This window comes from Dasypus novemcinctus, chromosome 8 (genome assembly GCF_030445035.2).
Source record: "Dasypus novemcinctus isolate mDasNov1 chromosome 8, mDasNov1.1.hap2, whole genome shotgun sequence".
NCBI lineage: Eukaryota > Metazoa > Chordata > Mammalia > Cingulata > Dasypodidae > Dasypus > Dasypus novemcinctus.
Window position 1 is genome coordinate 59,350,473 of NC_080680.1, and position 14,610 is coordinate 59,365,082.

The 14,610-nt window shown below is 38.4% G+C and overlaps 1 protein-coding gene and 1 pseudogene across 11 annotated transcripts in view; one reads left to right on the plus strand and one right to left on the minus strand.

Moving 5' to 3' along the window:
- The window catches only part of BNC2 (basonuclin zinc finger protein 2), a 454,270-nt gene that overhangs the window by 89,448 nt on the left and 350,212 nt on the right, over positions 1 to 14,610 (minus strand). The gene's annotated exons all lie outside the window — the stretch shown is intronic.
- Positions 5,481 to 6,228, plus strand: LOC139439445 (cleavage and polyadenylation specificity factor subunit 5 pseudogene; annotated as a pseudogene).

The following is a 14,610-nucleotide window of genomic DNA, read 5'->3' on the forward strand; positions in this document are numbered from 1 at the left end:
CCAACAACTCACAAAATAATGAGATCTTTTCTCTGCCTTTAGTTGTTTAACCTGTAAAATGTGATAATGCTGAAACACAGCAGTCCTAAAGACTATTAAAGGTCAAGAAAATAATAAACTATAACCTGGACAATGGTATAATTAAACAAATGACTGAACTAACTTGTTGTATAATGACAAAGGCACATCAAATAAAATAACTTTACTGTTTTAATATAAACATTTACTTGCAATATTAGTTCATGGACAACTGCATAGTTTAAGCATACTATAAAACTTTGATGTTTGAAGGGTTTCTATAAAAAGGGATTGAGAATAGTTTTATATGAAAACATAATTTTTTTTTTAAAGATTTATTTTATTTCTTTTTTTTCTCCTTCCCTCCCATTGTCTGCTCTGTGTGTCCACTCACTGTGTATTCTTCTGCATCTGCTTACATTATCAGGCAGCACTGGGAAACTGCATCTCTTTTTTGTTGCATCATCTTGCTGCGTCAGTTCTCCGTGTGTGTGGCGTTACTCCTGGGTGGGCTGCGCTTTTTTTTTTCATGCAGGGAAGCTCTCCTTGCGAGGCGAACTCCTTGCACATGGGGGCGCCCCTGTGTGGCATGGCATTCCTTGAGTGCAGCAGCACTGTGCATGGGACAGCTTACCACATGGGTCAGGAGGCCCTGAGGATCAAATCCTGGACTCTCCATATGGTAGGCGGATGCTCCATCAATTGAGCCATGTCCGCTTCCCAGTATTATTTTTTTAATCAGTGAAAAAAATCACCACAAACATTAATTAGTGAGTGTATTTCCTGGGGAAGGTTAGCACTGTTGTATAAAGCACAATTAACTTTCATCATATAAGACTACTTTTTGAAAATAAGCTGAATGATGAAATAATGTGCTTATGCAAATAAATGATATAGAATATTATTTGGTCATTAATGCTTTCCCCCTTATAATTTTAGAACCTTTATTAAAGGAGAGAAATCTTAAGAGGGAATCATAAGACTAGAGAAAAGTTTCCAAATAATCAAGAAATTTCTGAAGTGCAACGAAATAGAAGGGAATAGGATCAGGAAGAAAACTAGAATCTTCTTTAAAAGATGCTAGTATTATTCAGAGTTGAACAAGAGTAGGAGTAGGAAAGGACAGCAGATTCAAGACTTTAGAAGATTAAGTCAAGGAAAAGGTAGCAATGACTGTTAGTCATTGGAGCTCAACTCCAAAGACTATGAGCTGTGATCTAAGTGTTTCTTAAGGAAAATTTCCTAAAGATCATCAAAACTCACAGGGTTCAAAATGTTAGACAACTCTTCCATCTCATGTTAGTGTTTATGCCATATGAGATAAAAGGAGAGAATCAGTGAAGGTGAAAAACTAGTAACTTTTCAACAGGGGAACAAGAATCACCTATGTATGTCCTCTGCCACTTTCTTATGTAAGATAGTGGGATATCACAGTTTTCAAGTGGAAACCTGAATGACTGAAGTCCTACTAAGGTGAATTTCAATTACACATCCTGGCCCAAACCTTCAGCAAAGCACCAGCAAGCAAGGCAGGTCTATTGGATCACTAAGGAGCGGTGTGGTTTTTAAGTGATGGGGTACCTCCATTGACAGACCACAAAACCTGAGAATTACTAGGTTTCAGACTAATAGCTATGCTACGTCTGTACAAACACACACTGTGTCTTCAACCATCCAAGGAAGACAGCTGTGAATACACCAGTGGGGCTGACTGAGGAGGTAAGAGTCAGTCAGGAGAATAGCAAAAGGAAAGTGGACATAAGTATCTGGAACAAGAAGAGCAAAATGATGATCGAAAGCCAGAAGCTTCAAACTTTCATCAGGTTTTCAACCAACCCTGACATTTAATTGTTTAGAAAATTCTTTAAAAAAAAAAAAAAAAGACTGGTAATCAAGAAGAGGTTCTTAAAAATAGCTCTATGCTAGCTTTTCTATACTAGCAGTTTTGTCTACCTCTTTGAAATAAACTTCATGACATTCCTTTCCTCTATACTGATCTTGTAGATGTTTTGAGATGACATAAAAATCTCACTATCCTCCTACCAATAAGCAATAGAGTTTTTAAAAGAATTGGAATAGCATATTTTTCTAAAGAATCTTAACCTATGTTCACAAAACTGTTAGCAAGTGATCCATCATTTGATAGTTCTGGAAATTTAAAAAAAACCAACAAACTACCTTTACACGCTGATAAAGAAATTAGTAGTTATTAACCTAACTACTTCTTTCTTCACAACTAAGGGTAATAAGTGGAATAAATCCTTTCATCCTGAGATGTTTATTTCCTCATTATCACTTCCAAACTCATTGCACTGATTCCTGATCCCAGCAGCATATTCTGATTTTTGAAACTAGCAAAACAGCTTAGCAGTTACATCAACCTAGAAGGGAACAGAACGTGGAAAAGAGAAATTCTTTTCATGAACTGATTATCAGTACTGTTGGCTATTTGCAGAATTCTTATGTCAACAAGACCAGTAAACAAGTGTTAATATTGCAAGTGGAGGAAATATCCAAAGGGAATTCAATGCAGTTAACTGCGGGGAGCAGAGCATTGAGATCCGAGGGGTAATCTCAATTGTGTCAGCTCCTGGAAGCCAGCAGTGTGTGGCTGTCAGCAGTGTGAAATGGAGCTGCTTCAAAGCGGACTGGGCTATGACCTGCGTGCTGCACATCCCTGCTCCTGGTGAGAAAGGATCAATGACTGTTGTTTGCTGGGCTCTGGTCATCCCCTTTGGCTAATGAAAGCTACGCTGAAAGTCATGCTATGGGGCCTCTGGGTAGTCTGTAGCCTGGCATTAGCAGAGTTTGTTATAAAGCTTGGCTGGTGAGTGCACCAGGCACCAAAGCCTCCCTCACTCCCAGCCCCCTTCCTTGCTCTAGCCCACCAACTCCCCTCTGGCTGTCTGTTCAGTGTCACTCAGTTGGGATGGATCCCTTAAAGATCTGACGCTTAGTGAGGACTCAGAGGTGTCTGGAACGCCTGCCTCTAATCATAAACACCACAGCTGGCAATGATGTGGTCAAAAAAAAAATCACCTTGATCCAGTACACATTCTCTTTGATGTCTCTGCAGCGAGTTCACTGCCCAGAGAAAAGGTATGACTTTTTTTTTCTTAATGCTGAAAAAAAAATCAAGCTTGACATTCTCAAATCATAACCATATGACTTTCAATTCCATGCTTTAAAAATTTTCATACACACACACACATATCATCACATTTTGTTCTAAGAAACTCACAGAAGAGGCATCTGACAATGATAACATGAAACAGGTTTGGGAGATAATGGCAGTTTGAGAGGAAAACACTTCCAAAAGGGGGAAAAAAATCAGACTGCCACTACCAAAAAAGGAAGAAGACTTCTGCCAAAGATTGCAAACTGCAGTGACCTTAAGTAAGAGACTGTAGCTGATTCAAGGGAAAATGAAAACTTTTCAAAGACAACACTGCTTGTGCTGTGCCACTGTTTATAAGTGTCTCATGCCCTCTTGCCTCTCGGGGGCCTGGTAAACACAGCCTCCCTGTGCTTCCAGCCCCAGGCCACAGGGTTCTAATGAATATTCAGCCACATTAACATACATTTTCTTTGTGTTGTTCTTGTTTTAAGAAAAAATTCCTACCAAGACAGGGCTGGCAACGTCCTTGTGATGCTACGTTGGGTGTATGTACTGTGAGGTGCTTTTATTAAATGCTCAGATTCCCCAACAATTATAGATAATGTAAAAAATCTAAATGCACTAACCCTGTCTTCTACAGTAGAGATCTGAAGATAACTCATAAGATCTTCTTATATAAACAAAAAAAAAATCCATCTTCTATTTATCATCGGTGTTTACCTTACATACCTAGGCATCCTAGAAAATTCAAAGATAAGGGATGAGGGGGGAACTCAAAAGATTCTTTATACCCAAAAGTCATTTTTCCCCTAGTATAAGCAAATTAATGAATAAAACAAGCTCAGTTAAATACACATGCTTCTTTTTCTTTTTTAGTCTTACAATCCAAAGTAATTTGAAACATCTCATAAAGACTTTGTAAAGTATACTTTAATTTAAAGATTGGAAAAAAAGATACGTTCATTCAGATGGCTTTAAAATGATAAATTTTTCATGTAAAAGGCAATGTTTACATTTATTCCAAATGTAAAAATTTAGAAGAATTCTAATTCTAAATGAGGTAAATGATAATTCAGTGTCTGGTTTCTCTGATTCTGAGGAAAAATAAAGCTTTAATCTGGTCAGTTGCACCATGACAATCAATGTTTAGGAAATCACTCTATAAATGGCACCCGGGAATGCAGCAACAACACAGGTAGTAACAATATCTAGACAAGGCCAAAAATCTTGCTGCGCTGTTGTAAACAACTGAGGAATGTAACAACATTCCCCCATAACAACCGTGGTGTCTTTCGTCTGAGATAAGAGTCAAGAATTAAATGTATCCAGTTATTTACCACCATGGTGTATAAGGATCTGTTGTGTTAAGGAGTGAAGTAGGTGACTGAAGGAGGGCAACTTGGCTGGGGTCATAACTACAAAATTTCAAGAGTTTACATACCCCTATATGGTAATTTCCTTTTTAAACATACACAAGGCAATTAAATGTTACTCAGTCTTAGCAAAACTGAAGTCAGGAATATGCTAAAATATACTAACAGTGGCATTTACTACAATATTTACCTTATTGTGTTAAGGTTTTCTGACATCTCTAGCTTTGCCAGAAGTTTTAGTTCAGATCTGTCCATGAATAAGTTTATCAAATTTTATTGCTTGTCTTAAAGGTGCAGGTGGAGAAGAGAAAAAAAAATCCTATACACTGGGATTTCCACTGAAAAATTAATTTCAATCTCACCAAAAAGAAAAAAAAAATACTACTACCTTTACAAAGCTTACTAGTTTGGAAGAACACCATACTAAACTGGTTAACAGGACCCACCAGTTATTTCCTGAGAGTGACACTTGGGGAAGAGAGGGCAATAGAAGGGTATCTTCTTCATTTTTCAATATATATACTTCTGTGTAGCTTTGCTTCTTTTATAAAAATATTACAATGAACACTAAATTAAAAAATAGAGCACATATAATTTATATATAAAGGCAATGGCCCACTTTGTGACTATTTACCTTATTCTCTCAAAATCTCTGTCATGTAAGAATTTGAATATAAAGGTGCAGAAGTCTTATTTCAATGAAACCAGGGTCTCATATCATTTGGTGGATCAAACAAGAAAAAAAAGTTGTGTTATCAGCATGTCCTTAGAGAAGGGGTCCTTACCAAAATATATCAGACTAGTTTTTAAGAAAGAGATACAGTTAAGATCTTTGCTCCAATTTCTTTTAAAAAGAGACAAATGTGCCCTTCACTGCTCTCCAACCCACCCCTCTCCCAACTGTGATTAAAAGGGAACAGAGACTGCTCCTGCGCTCTCATGTTAATGGCGGGCAGAGGCTGCTGAGCGGGATGCAGATAATCGCTGTCCGCACGGGAAGAGTCTCCCCTGCCTCCTCCTTTCTGCTGCCAGTGCTCATGCTCCCCAGCAAGTCCATGGTACCACCCAATCGTTCACAGACTAGCTGCCCCAGCGGAGTCAACCAGTTGGGCAACAAGTACATCCAGCAGACCAAGTTCCTCACCTTGCAGTGCACCATCAACCTGTACCCTCTTACCAATTATACATTTGGTACAAAAGAGCCGCTTTATGAGAAGGACAGCTCTGTTGCAGCCAGATTTCAGTGCATGAGGGAGGAGTTTGATAAAATTGGAATGAGGAGGACTGTAGAAGGAGTTCTAGTTGTACACAAGCACCAGCAACCCCATGTGTTACTGCTACGACTGGGAAAAACTTTCTTCAAATTACCTGGTGGTGAACTTAACCCAGGAGAAGATGAAATTGAAGGACTAAAATGCTTAATGACAGAGATATTGGGTCATCAGGATGGAGTCCTGCAAGACAGGGTCATTGATAGCTGCACTGCTAGCTGGTGGAGACCAAATTTTGAACCTCCTCAGTATCCATATATTCCTGCACAAATTACAAAGTCTAAGGAACATAAGAAGTTGTTTCTGGTTCAACTTCAAGAGAAAGTCCCGAAAAAATAATGGTGGTAGCTGCACCGTTTTTGAATTGTATGACAGTGCACCAGGATATGGACCCATCATTTCTAGTCTCCCTCAGCTTTTGAGCAGGTTCAATTTTACATACAACTGAATTTCTGTACAATGGAGAAGTAAAAAAAGCCATCTCTGTGAGCACAGCTATACCGGGTAGAAAAATAAACATGGTAGAAAGGGTTTTTTTGGTTTAATCTCTTTCTAAATCTCTAAGATTACCCTCTACTTTCTGTTGTTTGAATAGCAAAGTTAATATGAAGAACTAGATAGTGTTGAAAACAATTGTGATAACGTTTGAGTCACTTTTAGTTCTACTCATACTTTTTTTCTCTCTCTCCTTCCTCCCACCCCCAGTTGTCTGTTCTCTGTGTCCATTCACTGTCTGTTCTTCTGTGACCGCGTCTATCCTTATCAGTGGCACCAGGAATCTGTGTTTCTTTTTGTTGCATCATCTTGCTGTGTCAGCTCTCCGTGTGGGCGGCGCCATTCTTGGGCAGGCTGCACTTTCTTTCATGCTGGGCAGCTCTCCTTACAGGGCGCACTCCTTGCACGTGGGGCTTCCCTACGCGGGAGAAACCCCTGTGTGGCAGGGCACTCCTTGCACACATCAGCGCTGCACATGGGTCAGCTCCACATGGGTCAAGGAGGCCCTGGTTTGTACTTAACACTTTATGCTTTTCTTTACATACCGCAGACCTCCCATGTGGTAGGGGATGCTCTATCCATTAGGCCAAGTCTGCTTCCCTACTCATACTTTTTGTACATTAAGCAAAGTGGACTTTCTATTTGTTTTTGTTTTTTTTTTACTCATTAAATTTCTCAAATTCTTAAAAAAAGAAAATGAAACAGAGAATAGTGACTAGAAACTCTTAGTCTCTTAGAAGTGTGGCCTTCATTTGCATAATAAATCCCAGTACTTTATGCCACCAACAGAGGGGAGGCATAGGTGGCCTACCAGAGTGCCACTCCCCCAGAAACAAAGCACTCTTTTCTCTAGAGTTGGAAAGAGGCACAGACCTGGTTGAAGGGGTCAAGGGGCAGAGACAAGACCTCAGAAGACTCCAAGTCCCAACAGACAGGGATTCACCCTTTCTTGTAGTTTGGAGTTTTTGTAGCAAACCATGTTGGTAACAAACTTAGTAACTTTTTCTTGGGATATAGGGTTTAAAAGAAAAGAAAGCTGTGTCTCTTTGGACAAAAATAGTCACTGTCACTTCTGGGAGATTCTGTGGTTTTGTTGGGGCTGATGAGCTCTTATTAAAGGAGTTGGACTCAAGAGGCAGAAAATTCTAGTTAAACCTGGGGATGTGCTGACAAAGCAAACAAGGGAGGTCAGGTCAGAGACTACCCAAGTTTGCTGGGGCTGTTAGCAGACAACAGTGAAGACAATAGTTGACACTTCGTAGTTCTTACTATGCTCCCGGCATTTGCCTACCAATATTTCCATTAAAAGAAAAAATTCACTGCAGCCCCGAAAGGTAGGTAATATTATCACTACTTTTACAGAAGAGAAAAGTGAGGACCATTTAAGTTTAGTAATTTACTTAAAATCACACAGTTGGTAAGAGACAGAATTAATTAGATTTAGAAACTATCACAATGATGGTTGAACCTTGCTTCCTTCCAGGCACAGTGAAAGGACTCGAATCCCAGTGGAGGGCAGATGACCATACCCATGAGACAGTCAGAAGACCTAACAGCAGATACATTGTCACAAATTCCAGGGATCAAACTTGGCAAGGTACAGAATGTGAAGACCAAATCAAATTACTACTGAGAAGCACCCTTGAGGAAGTCTGACAGATACCTACAGACTTTGGCCTTAAAATCCTGACTTCTACAGGATGACATATGCTCCTTTCCCCTGCAGTTAAATCTGCTCACATATGTGAGTTCTAAAAGGTCTAAGAGGAAGCATTTCCCATGCTGCTTGGTGGGACTTCGAACTGACAGTGTAATAACCAGTGTAGATTACTTACTACCATCCCAAAATTACCACCAAAGGAAGATACTTGGGCTCTTCTGGCTTGAAGCATTCCTGATATAAGAGTCACAGGAAAGGAAACATGGAAGATCCACAGTTTATTTGATCAATTGATTAATTGTGAGGGGAAGAGGAGAGAAGGAAGAAAATCTTGAACAAGAAAGAAGCAGATATGTAAAGAAAAGCATAAAGGGTTAAGTACAAAATTGAGCAAGACATGAATTGGCAGAAGATCAACCAAAACTGAAAACAGGAGTTTCCCATTCCTCTAGAATGTCATATGTAGTTGGGTACACAGACATTTCTCAGTACCCATACCTATCTGGTTCCTATATATAAACAATGAAAATTCAGATGGTGAGAGTGGAGAGCAAGGGGTACGACATTACCTAAATAGCATGTAAGACACCAAAGACAGGTTCCTTTCATCCAAGCAACCCCAAGCTAAATAATTTATCTGAATCTCTTTCATTTCTTAATACAGAGAGCTCAAGTCTGCATACGGAGGAATACCTATATTTTGTGGCTCCAGATCCCACTCTACATATGTAAGCTACAGTAGTGTATGCTGCATTACTATAGTTACCTTACACCAGGTCACTTAAGGGACTTAATAGCTAAGCAATCCTGTGCCCACTATGCACAATCATTGGCAAGAAATCAGCAAAGAAAAACAGAGGTACCAAGGCAATTTCTCTTGAAGAATTTTCTCCAAGAAAGCCTGACCTGGCCTCCGCCAGAGAGAATAGTAATTACTTTACACCAGGCTCTACCCAATCTCCATAGGTTACTTCAATCCCAAGGTGGCTGTGGGGCCCATTTCAAGGAGTGAGGCACAAAAAGAAACTCTTAAAGGGAGGAGAATCATTGAAAACAAAATGCCAACATGGCAGGGTGTAGGTTTTAGGTTACACTGGACGTTTTCTAGATGCTTAAAGGTATACTGGAGAGCCAATATATTTGGGGGAGACCAGGAAATAGGTCTGCCGAAAGCTGCTATTTGAAGTGAAGTGGCAAAAGTAGTGGAGATTGTGTTTCTCTCCAACTCCATTTGCCTGGTGCCCTTCTGAGTCCTTTGGCAACCCAACCCAAACCGCAAGACCAATTTCCACCAAGAAATAAGGGATGTAACTAAATTGGAATGGGAACACAGTTGCTAATTTTACAATGTAAACAGCAATTTCATGACCACGTCAATGCTTTATGAAATAATGCACTGATACAGCACTGTTTTCTTATTTACTTGCCATAAATAAGTAAAATGTGAATGTTTACATTATTAGAGTAGAAAATACAATGATTTGTATATATATACATATTTCTTATAATACAAAAAAGTAATGTACTTCTCTGGAGAGGACTAGAATTAGAAACTAACTCTTCTTTTTTCAATGTGTGTTCATGGTTTTTTAAAAAAAACCGTATATGATGTTATTTTTCCCAAGAATCTTTGGGATTTTTTTGTTTTGTTTTTTAAATAAATTCTCCATTTTTTTCCAGATTTATTTATTTCCCCTTTCCACCCCCACCACAGTTGTCTGTTCTCTGTGTCTATCTGCTGCATGTTCTTCTTTGTCTGCTTCTATTGTTGTCAGCAGCATGGGAATCTGTGTTTCTTTTTGTTGCGTCAACTTGTGTCAGCCCTCCGTGTGTGCTGCACCATTCCTGGGCAGGTTGCACTTTCTTTCACGCTGGGCGGCTCTCCTTACGGGGCGCACTCCTTGCACGTGGGATTTCCCTATGTCGGGACACCCTTGTGTGGCAGGGCATTCCTTGCGCGCATCAACACTGCGCATGGGCCAGCGCCACATGGGTCACGTAGGCCCAGGGTTTGAACCGCGTATCTCCCATGTGGTAAATGGATGCCCTATCCACTGGGCCAAGTCCTCTTCCCTCCAAGAATCCTTGTAACATGAGATTCTTTAAAAGTGCTATTTCCAACTAATGGTAGTCACCAATACTAAAACTCCCTATCACTATAACTTGGAGTTTTGAGTTTTCTGATCTTTCCTTAAAAGAGGAAGCAGGATGTAAAAATGTTAAACTAAAGCAAGAAATCCAGGTGATGGCTGCAATTGCTTTTAAATACTCAGATTTTAGGCCAGTCTCTAACAATACTTCTTGGAAAAAATTAAAAAGCTCCCTCCCTCCAAGAACATGCTCAAATGCTCAAAGTTCTCTTTTGCCAGAGGCATGCACTCATTATATAAATCAGACAAGCACACAGCACTAGACAAAAAGTGACTAGTAATGCCCAGCGCATACCTCTGCTTCAGCAGAGATGATTTTAGTGCATTGCACGCAGATGTCAGGTATTTTAATAAAGAGCTCCATTGTGCAGGCCCCGCTACGTAGCTCCCAGCACTCCCTGAAAGGGGGGCAGGGGAGAGGGGAAGAGCGACAGCCATTCCAGCTGGAGCTGGAACCTCGTCTGAGTCAGGAAAACCACAGCTCATAAGCAAAGAGGAAGCATAATGTTCTACAAGGACAAAACATTAGCAGAAATGTCACTCAGCCCCAGTTCCACATGTTGGCTGCCACGGCCTCTTCCTCCTAGCATGCCCGATTGATATAAATTCCATCTGCTCAGCAGCCAAGTGACAGAGAAGAAATACCGGCATCTGGTCTCCATTGCTGTCGGGTTTTTGTTCCATGTTAGACCTTAGCTAGAAACATATGAAGAGATGAAGGTGCTGGCAAGCACCTAAAGGGCTGAACTGGCATAAAGGAGACTTTCTGATGCTTTTCACACTTCACTCTGGATTTTTTACAGGGATGGGGGAAGGTGTGATAGAGACTTGATAAACTAAACAGTGGGTGCTAATAGGTCTGAAGGTCATTTAGTGTTTTTTAAGGATTAGGCTTTTTTAGTTTTAATGTTAAAAACTATAAAGCACACCACTTATTCTCTCCATCCCTAGAATGCAAAAGAAGGCAACTAAGTCCCATTCAGCTCATTTTTCCCCTTTTCTTAAACATCCACTGGTTTGGACCTGCTCCACAGGCACTTTATATACTCCAGAGGAGCCTCTGAAAAATGTCAAAAGTCAAACTGCTAACTCTCTTTTAACCCCCAGCTCCCCAGAAAAGTATCAAGTCACCGATCAAGCCTAAAACCTGAAGAGGAAATAAAAGCAAGTATAAGCCCCTCAAAGAAAGCTGGAGGCCACAAGTATTCACTCCCAACCCACTCTCAGATTATTGTTTAATTATTCATTTGTTCAGGAGACTGAGAAAAGTTAAAAAAAAAAACACAAAAAACAAAAACAGAAGCAGAAGTAGTAAAAGAGAATGCAGGTATCAATTTTCTTTTTTCCTTTTAGTCAGCATCTATTTATGTGTTTGCAAAGCAGTCACAGTGAGTATGAACTCCATTCACATATATGACATTGAAAGGGTATTTTTAAAAAGGATGGAAGCTCAGGTCATGAAGTTGCTATGAAAAAGAGCTGTGAAGATGACTCCCATAAAATACTCTTCAAAATATAACAAATGGTAAGACACATAAATTTTTAGTCAAAGGATATAAACAAAGTTCAGAAGAATCTCTTTACAACTGCACTATTTTATAACCGTAGTAGATTTTACCTTGACCTAAAGACAAAAAACATCACTATCTGGGTGCAATAAACTGCTTCTTTAATTTCCAACTTTCTTCCTTATCATTTGCTGAACATCTGAAGTAAGAAGACTCCATAGCATGGTAGGGGAAGTGAATCATCATGATAAAGGTAATAATATCAAATAATGTGAAAATGAAGCCAGTAGGAGCAGAGTTGATAATGGCCTCTTGGAGGGAAGATATCTATGTAAGCATTACTGATAAATTTCCTAAGGCGATTTCAGAAGAAAAAGACTTGAATCTCCAGGATTCTAGTAACTTTTTGGGTAACTTCTTATTCGAAATATACATTTACTCTTGTACCCAAAATTATTAAAAGTTTAAATCAAAAAACATTTGATAATTAGGACTCTGTTATTTCTATATGTAATAAACTACTAAAAGATGTTTTACACAGTTTAAATGATCAGATGTCATTAAAATAACACCCCACTGCATGAAAAAAATTAGATGACTGAAAAACTTATTAACTATAGACCATACAAAGTGTATTTTTACTGTATCTCAGGAAACAAAAATCTTGTTGAGAAAGTTTACTCAACAACATAAAAATATTAGTAGATTAACAAAAATCTTTGATTGTCTTGAAGATTATAAATCGTTCTAATCCGGATTCAAGAATCAGAAGCCAATCAAAAGTTAATATAATTCCATGAAACAAATGAACCAAAAGAAAAGCTCCTGCATGGCCAAAACAAAAGCAAAAATAAAGAGCTGAAAATCAACTAAGAATGAGTATTTATAATAGAGATTATGTAACTAATTTCCTTAAAATATAAAAAGTATTAAAAATTAGTGAAAAAATGATTTCCAATGAATTAGAAAAGTATAATGGACTTGAAAAGACCCTTTGGGAAAATGGAAATAGAAATGACAGATGATCATAAAATATGGCAGACCTTTCTCATAATTAAGAGAAATGCAAGTCAAAACAATGAGCTACCATTTTCCCCCACATCACCTATTAGAATGCCAAAGATCAAAAAAATTTGTTTAGACACCTAGCATATCAGCATGTGAGGGAATAGACACATAAATTCTGACACATTCATACATTGCAGCTGTTAAAAAAGAATGAGGTAGCTCTTTATAGACTGATACGAAATTACTTACAAGATGTATTACTAAGTGAAAAATGAAAAGTGCAGAATAATGTGCTAACTGTATCCTCTCTCACAATTTGTATTAAACAAACAGAAGGATATGTGCTTTGTGTGCATGACTGCTCTCAGAATTATACCCCAATATGTAAGACTTACTTTCAACTATATAGCCCTTTGTATAATTATTTTTTTTTACTAAAGGCATGTATTCATCTTAAAAATACATATTACTTAAAAAATACATTCTGTACAGCAGAATCAAGGGTCTTTCTATTCCTGATCTTATGATTAAATCCCTTGGTATTTACCTTAATATTTTCCATCACTCTACTGGATAGTATATAGAAATTCTTAAAGTATAGATGTCCTTGCCCCTACGAAAATAAACAAAATAACCTAATTCTCTGTTTCTGTTTCAGATATTCATTGAAATCTTAAAAGTCTTACTCTTTTTGGTCTTTTCCTGTATCAATCACATTAAATATATATATGTACACACATACACAAGTGTATATATAATGTACATACATGTTTGTGTATATGGCATGTGGTGTTCTGAAATTCGAACATTTTTTAATTCATTACACTCAGTGACATAAGAAACTAGTAAAGGCCATTTGGATAATAAATCCATTTTCAAACAAAAACCTAACCAACATAGTGCCTAATTGATTTTATCTCTTTGGAGGATTTATTTTAAAAACAGTCTGTATATAGGAATCCTGCTTTTAATTCATGATTGTTCAGCAAACACAACCTCTCTAGTGAAAAAATGTTTATAGGAAGGGAAAAAAAACCACAGTCTGTATTCACAAAGCCTAGGATTACTTTTGGGATACTAACTAATGCCTTCTTTTTCTACCTTATGACACCTTACTCTTACCATTTCCTGAACAGTGTCTGAAGAAATAAATTCTGGATTGCCAAGATATTTTCTTAAAGAAATACAAAACATTAGTCTCTCACTAAAAGGATAATTAAGGAACAGAAATGTTCATATCTGTATCCATGATGTGAGCACGTATATGGTAGATAGTACATGCCCATTATTGATTATTTAACCTCCCTCTTCTAGCATGTCAATGGAAAGTGACATTCATAAAAATTAAACTCCCTTTTACAACATATATTTATTGAAATTTTATGATGTGTCCAGAATGTGGATGTCTTAGCAAACAAGACTAAGATTCATCCATCAAAGAACCTACAATGTAGCAGGAGAAATAGACAAGTAAACAGGCAATTATTGCATAGTATAAGGGATAAACACAAGCTACCATATGGGCCCTTGGGGTTCACCCACACAAGGTAGGGTGCGCTGAAGCAGTTTTCTGGAAAAACAATGGCTACAACCTAAAAGCTGCTAGGAATTAGGCCTGGAATAGTGTTGGAAGAAGCATATTTCCAATGGAGACACTATAGTATGCCCATGTCCAAAAGTAGGAACCACAGAACTTCCAAAAGGCTTCTAAGAGGGTAGTTCCCTTCCTCTGAAGTATAGCCCTTGGCCTTTTGTTCTTAAGTTTTAGATATAGGTAGTATGAAACACTGATGGACTCACTAACTAGATTAAAAAAAAACCTACTCCAATTTGCAAACATCAGAGAAGGAGGAGGATGCTATAATAGAAAGGTACAAGTATAGAACGCAAGAGGAAGCAATGTTGTATTTGCTGTTGTCCCTTCTTCGCTCCCATTCCCCACTCCACCATCTATCACTGAGACCTGCTGTGGGGTATAAGTGAGAAGTCTTGTGTACTGTCCACAATGC